The following is a 9,165-nucleotide window of genomic DNA, read 5'->3' as shown; positions in this document are numbered from 1 at the left end:
TCTTTAATAATGTAGGAGAGAAAAACATATAGATGATCATTGAAATATATATATTTATAGAACTCAATTTCTTAATCACAGTTTTTCAGCAATGTATACATGAAGCACAATAAATATTTTTAATATCAAAATAAAATCATATATTTAAAAATATTTGCTTGCAATCAAGATCATTGATCATTTAGACCAATATTAGTAGATTTTAATGATAAGAAAAGATATGTTTCGGATGTGTATCGGAGCAATCAGCCAAGGCATCAAAATTAATTCTGTTTTTCTTAAATTAAGATTTTATTTAGAAATCATATTGAGTTTAAGCTTTTATACAAAATCAGATTCTGAATTTTCATAAGAATTTCCAAGAAGGCTCTCAAAATTTGAGATATGTATCTTCTACTTTGTAGCTCATCTTAAATTACTAAGATTGAAAACACATATTTCAATAACATCAGAGCACTTTCAGAATCTTTGTATTTAGTATTGAGTTTCGATACAAAATGGAGGATATTTTAACAAGTATTAGGATATTATGTATCAAAGTTAGGCAAGTAGAAAGATAGATCAAGATCAATTCATTTTGCCTAAATAGAGATATCTTTCTCTTCTCATTTCAACTTTCACATTTTAACGATGATTGTGAATGACAAATCTGAATTTTCTTACCAATGACACCAAACAAAATTTATGTAGTATTCCAAACATTCAATCAAATTATCCAATCATGGAACATTGTAAAATATTGAGAATCCATAATTCAGAACATCATGCCATATGCAAAATATATTAAGTGTTAAGTCATGCATTAATATAATAAGAACAAGCATGTCAAAGATCAAAATAAACTCCCCTTATTTAAGTATTGGTTTCATCCTTAAGGTGTGTTTCCAAGTGACAAAGAAATTGAATTGATTCTTCTTATATATTTTCATTTACTTTGTCTTTCATTTTTAACTTTCTTATGTTCTATACTCTATTTGCTCCCTATCCGGTGGAGTTGGAAGGGGCACGAGGTACTACCACTAGCCTCCCTCTTGTGCCGTCCCTAATATGCCCTACACCGAACAGTTGGGTCAAATAGTGCCGGGTACTACCACTAGCCTCCCCATTGGCACCATCCCTATGATGAGCAATATAGAAAGGTTAAAATGTTTACTTCAAATTCTCCCTGTTTAAGTGTAATTAATTATGGATTTTATTTCTTCCAAATGTGCCGAATATATTATGCTTGTTTTGCTTTTCCTTAAGATTGAAGTATTTGCCCTTTACTTAGATCTTTACTTCTCTTGAATAATGTTCATTTTCTTTTCTTTATCTCTCTTTCATTTTGTTATTCTCAAGTAATTTACATGAAAGAGCAGAATAAAGAAATAATCAAATGTATCATATAGAGGTATATCATGCAAACAACATTTTCATTATGCCCAAGAATTCGTAGCTTCTCACAAGTCATTCTAAATCAAAGTTTTAATCATATACTTGTGTATTTCATGGTTATGATATATCCATAGAAATATTTTAGTTTGAGCAAACCATGAAACAATTTCCAAAAGCATAAGTCAATTAATACATATATGGACATGATATCAAAAGATTAACAATTAATGATTTTAATCATGTCATAATAAGATTTAAAGTTATTGACTTTGCTCAGCTAATTTATGAGAGAGATATCTAGAATTACTTATTCATTATATGTTCTTCAAGCCAAACTAGATTTCTTATGTGTAAACTTTTGGCTGAAGAAGATCCTCTCTCTTGTTTGCATGTGAATGTTTATTGTATTTTATGTGGAGGTGTCCTTCAAGTTGAAATCACTCATTTTCTTGCTCAAGGATTCTGCATTATTACCAAACTCCTTTTCTTTCTTGAAAGAAAGTCTTTAGTTTCTTTAAGATACAACCCATTCATCCAACATATTTCTAACTAGATGACTCAATTTAAGATAAGATAATAGTTGAATATTGAGTCACTTTACTCAAGAGATTGCCTAAATATAAGCAAGCATATATCACTTGAACTAAAGAGATAGTTTCATTAACCAAGATAGTTCAAGAGCAAGCATGTGAGGCAATAGAGAGATTTATCAATGTCAAATCAATTTCTTATTTCCAAAATCAATTTAGTTTAGATTCTATTTGCATAGGATAATTATCAATAAGATATGTTAGCTAAGTTTTAATCAACTTATCTTAAACGGTTGTTTCTATCAAAATTCAGATTATGATTTATTTGTTATCAATGAAATATGATTCATTAAAGTTGGATTGAAGTCTTGGATAAGGGCACATAATAAGCATACATTCTGGTCTACTAGCTGTATGATAAAATAATTATTCTATCATGCTTCAATACAGCTTTAAACAATAGATCTACTTTGCTCATCCTTTTCAAATTCTACAAGATGGGGTCATAGATATACCTTCTTCATGCCAATCTTCTATAGGGGTTTTCTTGTGGACTAACGTTGGTCAATGAAGATCCCCTTTCCTGTTTGTCTTAATTTAGAGTTTGAGAGAAGATGTTAATTCATTCATCATATATATTTCAAACTCACCTTACATGAGCTAAGTAAAATCTTCATATAACTCTTCATTAGTAGAACCAAAAATGATGTCATCAATGCATACTTTGAGCATATAAGATGCCACAAGTCCTTCTTTTTGATGTATAGATTTATCACTAATACTTTCTATCAAAAAGGTTACTTAAGCTTTTATATATCATGCTTTTGATGCTTGTTCCAAATCACATATTGCTTTATCATATATGTAATGTGTAATTTTTTTTAAAATATTGGTGGTTATTTTACATAGATCTCCTTTTTAATGAAATAACCATATAGGAGTGAATTCTACATATTCATTTGATAGATTATAAAGCTCATGAAGCAAACAAATGATAATGGTGATCTTTACTTCTAATCATGCAAGAATCTTATCAAGATCTATTTCATCTTTTCTTGATTTAGTCTTTTAATAGTCATCAATTTTTCTTCATTAAGAGCATATCTGAAAAATCCAATTTGGTTCTAATTATTAACAAGTTTTCAGATTGTTATATGTAAAATATTAACCATATACATACATAATTTAATTTTAGTATCTTGATAATAAATCATTAGTCTCATAAAGAATAAAATGACTTGATATTTTTGCAACTAAAAACATTTCATTGAATATTCTATATGCATTGCTTGATGAATGATATCCAAGGATAGACATATCTCTATCAGATTTGGCATTATTTTCATAAGAGCATATCAAGCATAACATGTACGACTGAAAAATATGAAAGATATGCAATGGTTCATTTTCCAGTTTTCAGAAGATCAAAATTTTCATCAAAAATAGATCTAATAGAAATCATATGTATGACAAGCAGTGATGATAGTCTTTTAAAAATTATTTAAGTAGATGACTATCATACATAATTGTCTTTTTCATTTCTTCAAGAATTCTACTAACCCTATTTTACTTAAGGTGTCCTTGGTGCTGAAATAATTAATTTCTGTATAAACTTTATCAGGATTTTGGTTTTCAACACTGTGTCATGATACTCTTTATCTTCACAGTTTGGAAACCTTTATCATTTGAAACACTTTTACAAGATTTAGCAAATACATAAAATATTTCAAGTTTGTTTGCCAAGAACAAATCCAATGTAAGCTTTTGAAAACTTAGTGATGGAAACAACATCTTTAGATTTAGAAATTGATTCTTGTTTGTTTCCTTAGTTAACATGCATAGCAAACTTTGACCTTTCAGAAGATAATCTAAGTAAGCCAATGGCAAGGTCTTTTGAGATTAAGTACATACTAGCATGAGTTGATTTTATATATCAAACATGTTTTTTTTTAATCATGATTGTTGCCCAAGGTGACAATCCAAGAGGGGGGGGTGAATTGGTTTCTTCTAAATTTTTGGTACTTTTAAAATTTTCTTAATTAAGTGCGATGGATGCTCTCTTAGGTTATTTAAGTGAGTTAATCTAATGCAAGAAGAGAAGATAAAGCAAGAGAAAATGAAAGCACAAACACAATGCAAACACACCAATATATAGTGGTTCGGTGCTCTCCTTAGCACCTACGTCCACTCCCCAAGCGTACCCTTGGGAATTCACTATAATCTTGCGGATTACAGTTGGATTATTTTCCGGGCTCACAATCCAAAAACCTTGTTGGTTTTACGGGCTCACCAACGAACCTATACACTTGGTTTTCCGGGCTCACCAAGAACCTTGTTGGTTTTGCGGGCTCACCAACGAACCTATACAACTTTGGTTTTCCGGGTTCACCAAAAACCTTTGTTGGTTTTGCGGGCTCACCAACGAACCTATACAACTTTGGTTTTCCGGGTTCACCAAAAACCTTTGTTGGTTTTGCGGGCTTACCAACGAACCTTTGTTGGTTTTGCGGGCTTACCAACGAATCTTTACAAAGTGTTTAAACAAATGAAAAGAAAAGATTTAAACTCCTAGATGAGCATATAAAGCAATATGAACAACAAGAAGAGTTAGAAAGAAATTATCGCTTTGAAGTCGCTTTGCTCTTCTTGGTCAAGGAAGCTTCACTCTTCAATGGGGGAAGGAGCTCTTAATGCCTCTTTGAATCTGCTCAATCCCTTTCTTTGATTCTTGAATGAAGCTCTTGATGAAGCTTGTCTTGCTAGGGTTCTCTCTTGAATGCACTTGATGTATTTTCCCCAAAGCTTGCTTCCTCTGATGAATACTCCCTCTTAAATACTTCTCCAACCTCCAAATAGTCCTTTCTGACCGTTGGATTGAAGAAACTAGCTGTTTATAGCCGTTGGGAGTCCAAAAAGCATTTCTGCACAACTAGCCGTTATGTTCAGCCCGTGTTTGGGTCGGCTCAACCTGTCCTTGGGTCGACCCAACCTTCACTTGGGTCGACTCAAACATTCCTTGGGTCGACCCTCTCAGAAAACACAGAAACTTGAAATTCAGCCTTCTGTTGCCTTGGGTCGACCCAACCTTTCTTTGGGTCGACTCAAACCTTGGGTCAGCTCAACATTTTTCTTGGGTCGACCCAAGGTCAGCTTCAGAAAATTCAGAGCCTTGAATTTCAGCCTTTCTTCACTTGGGTCGACTCAACCTTTCTTTGGGTCGACTCAAGCTTGGGTCGACTCAACTTCATCTTGGGTCGACCCTCTCAGTAAATCCAGAGAACCATTTTTCCTTCATGTTTTGAGGTTCTTGAAGTTTGGGTCGACTCATGCTTACCTTGGGTCGACCCAACCAACTGTTCATCTGTGCCATTTTTGCAGGAGTGTGCCAAATGATTTCTTGATGTGCCGGGGTCGACTCAAACAATCTTTGGGTCGACTCAATCCACACTTTGCTGCATTCTCAAGATTAGATCCATCCAAATGAACAAGATCATATATATATATTTTCAATTAAGCATATGTACTGAGAGTAATGAACTTATAAATGAAGTATCAATTTAACTTATAGCATGCTTTGGATAATTGTTTGTTAATCATCAAAATAACACTATCATCCTCAATCTCCCCCTTTTTGATGATTACAAAATAAAGAGTATAAGCCTATTGATACTTGTCTTTAAAATCAGTTTATAAGAGGGATTAAATTTCTGAATTTCAGCTTTTCATATATACTTGTGAAATCTCCCCCTTTATCATCCAAAAGTTGCCAATTTGACTTTTTGAATGGCTCCCCCTTTCATTTATAATTCATTAGCAATGAAACTTCAAAAATTTATGAGTTTCAGCTTATGTATCGGGGTGCGAGAGGAGCGTGCCGAATTCTGAATTTATATGTGCCAAATTCTGAATTATGATAGAAATTTTTGATTTGATGATTTTCATTGTTACAAATTGCTCCCCCTTAGATATGTAAGCTTTCTTATATGATTTTCAATTTGTTTGCCCATTTATTTCTCTTTTCTTTTCATAACTTCTTTACTCACTCTTTCTCACAAAAGTAATACTCTTTCTTTCTCTTCTCCTTTATATACTCTTTCCTCTTCTCCCTTTATATACTCTTTCCTTCTCTTCTCTTTTATATACTCTTTCCTTCTCTTCTCCTTTATATACTCTTTCCTTCTCTTCTCCCCCTTTTTGTTATCATCAAAAACATATATATGGGAAAAGATGCAATAAAGAACAACCTTCAGACTTCATTGATCAAAATAGGAACATTTTCATATATTAATGCTCAAAATGATGAAAAGTACAATGTTCCACAATCAAGATTTAAAGATATAAGGGAAAGACAAGATTCATAAGGGAAAAGGCAAGATATATATGAGAAAAGGCAAGATACATACGAGAACTAGATTTCTAGCCTAGGCTCTAAATATAGATGCTAAGATCAGCTTAGGGAGACTCTAATTGAGAGTGGAAAATAGGGTTTTCGGAAGAGGACAAAGGGTAAACAGTGCCCTAGATAGCTCACGGGTCCCCCTTTTAACAGTGGGGTCCCGACGTTGGGTCGACTCAAGAAATTTCTTGGGTCGACTCAACGTTGGGTCGACCCTATTCTGGGTTGGGTTGACCCAAGTGCAGAATTTTTCTTTTCTCTTCCGTTTTGCTTCTAAAATGTTTTCCTTGCTTCCAATCCTTATAAACTCTTTATGGGACAATAATACATGAGTAAGGAATCTATAGATAACAAGTTTGACTCATGTTTCATGGGTTTTTAGAAATGGGAGGAATGTATCATGAGATTGCTTGCTCCCTTTTATATCTCTTCAATAAAAAGGATCACATATGCCTAATTTCCTCCTTAGCGTGCAGACTCTATCTTCACTCAAGGGTTTTGTGAATATGTGAGCTAATTGTTTTTCAGTACATATATGCTCATATGTTTCCATTTTGCACATGATCCCTAATAAAATGATATCTTATTTCTATGTGTTTGGCTTTAGAAATGAGATATTTAGAATGTAAGCCAGAAGTGATCTCTAAATGTAGATTCCAAAGATAGTTTTGAAATCAAGTGTAGATGGAATCTTTTTCAAGTTATTTCAAGGAGTATCAAGAATAATATTCAAAGAAAGGCACGGATGAAAATCCAAATAAAAGTATTGGGGCATAGATACCAAAACATGAATTTATGTAGTGTAGGATACATAAAATTCAAGGCTTTGAAAGTTCTTTTAGAGCTCTCTTAAGGACTTTCTTTTACTCCTTTAAAGATCATAACATCAAAATCAATTAAAATGAATTGGCTCATGATTGAAACGCTAAAGTGCAAGCCAATAAGAGCTCATTAGTAGATTCCAAAGTAAATTTCCAATACTAAGACAAATGGAATCCTTTTCACTTAGTTTTCAAAACAAGTGATTTACCAATTAAGTACAGATGAAAATCCAACTTTCAAAAGATATTCAATGAAGCACAGAGTTTAATACCACTTTACATTTGGTATTCTTTCTCTCATCTTTAGTTGTGAATTTACATGATTAAGTTCTATATGATCTCTCCCTCTGAAATTTTCTTTCTCCCCCTCAATTAATCATTCCATTTGAGAGTTTAGAGTTTGAAGATAATTTTCAATAAAGAGATTGAGTATTTAAAGCTCCCCCTCAAAAGATGCATTTTCTTTTAAACTTTCTTTTCTTTTGTTGAATTTCATATTTTAATGATAAACGTGAATAAAACTGAAACTTTATGATATCAAGAATGTAGAGTGATCTAGAGTTATTCAAAATTTATAGCAATCACTCTTTTTAATCTTTTAAGAACAAGTTATGCTTCCTCTTAATCTTTGAGAAAATGTACTGAAATATTAATCAGAAAATGATTCATTTGAAGCTCAAATTCTTTCAAAAGCATTTACATTTTCTTTCTTTTAAGAATCATTTGAGTGAGCTGAAATATTTCTAGACTTGAGATCATTCACTCTTTTAATAATATATATACATATATATTTTGATGAAAGTCTTTAACAATGTAGGAGAGAAAAAAAATATATAGATGACCATTGAAGTATATGTATTTATAGAACTCAATTTCTTAATCAAGGTTTTTCAGCAATGTATATATGAAGCACAATAAATCTTTTCAATATCAAAATAAAATCATATATTAAAAAAATATTTGTTTGCAATCAAGATCATCAAAAGACACATCATTCAGACCAATATTAGTACACTTTGAAGATAAGAAATGATATGTTTCAGATGCGTATCAGGGCAAGCAATCAAGGCATCAGAATTATTCTATTTTTCTTAAGCTGTAATTTTATCTAGAAATTCATATTGAGTTATTCCCCAAAATGATGCAATCATTGAAGCATATAATGAAGGTTACAAAAATACAATGATAGAGGCATTTTTAAATTAAGTTTAAGCTTTTATACAACATCAGATTCTGAATTTCATAAAAATTTTCAAGGAGCCTTTCAGGATTATAATTTGAGATATGCATCTTCTACATTGTAGCTCATCTTAAATTATTAAGATTGAAGACACATATTTCAAGAACATTAGAGCACATCCAGAATCTTTGTAATTCATATTGAATTTTGGTACAAATTGGAGGATATTATGTACTAATGTTAGGCAAGATAAAAGATATGTCAGAATCAATCCATTTTGCCTAATTTGCAAATTCAAATAAATTTTTTTTTATTTTTCAAAATATATTCATTAAAACAAAATGATGTTGTTGTTGGTAATAACATGTTTCAATCAAAATTTATAGGCATGAAGCATTACAAGTTATATCTAGGAAAGATCTTTGCTATTTGAATATTGAAAACACATAATTCAAAATATGCAAAACATAACAAGCATGTCATGGATCAAAATCAATTCTTTTCAAATAAAATTTTCTTTATTTAAATACAATTTAGCACTGATTTTATCCTTAAGGTGTGTTTTCAAGTGATTCAAACTTCATTTGATTTTTCACAACCTTCTTATATATTTTTATTTATTTATCATTCATTCCCCAAATTTTTAATTTCTTTCTTTAACCATTCAATGAACATTTTGATTATCTTCATTTATTTTTCGGTTTTACTTTTCTATGCTCTATATTCTATTTGCTCCCTATCCGGTGGAGTTGGAAGGGGCACGAGGTACTACCACTAGCCTCCCTCTTGTGCCGTCCCTAATATGCCCTGCACCGAATAGTTGGGTCAAATAGTGCCGGGTACTACCACTAGCCTCCCCATTGG

Source organism: Phoenix dactylifera, unplaced genomic scaffold (assembly GCF_009389715.1).
Source record: "Phoenix dactylifera cultivar Barhee BC4 unplaced genomic scaffold, palm_55x_up_171113_PBpolish2nd_filt_p 000288F, whole genome shotgun sequence".
Classification (NCBI taxonomy): Eukaryota; Viridiplantae; Streptophyta; class Magnoliopsida; order Arecales; family Arecaceae; genus Phoenix; species Phoenix dactylifera.
This window is presented reverse-complemented; position numbering follows the sequence as displayed.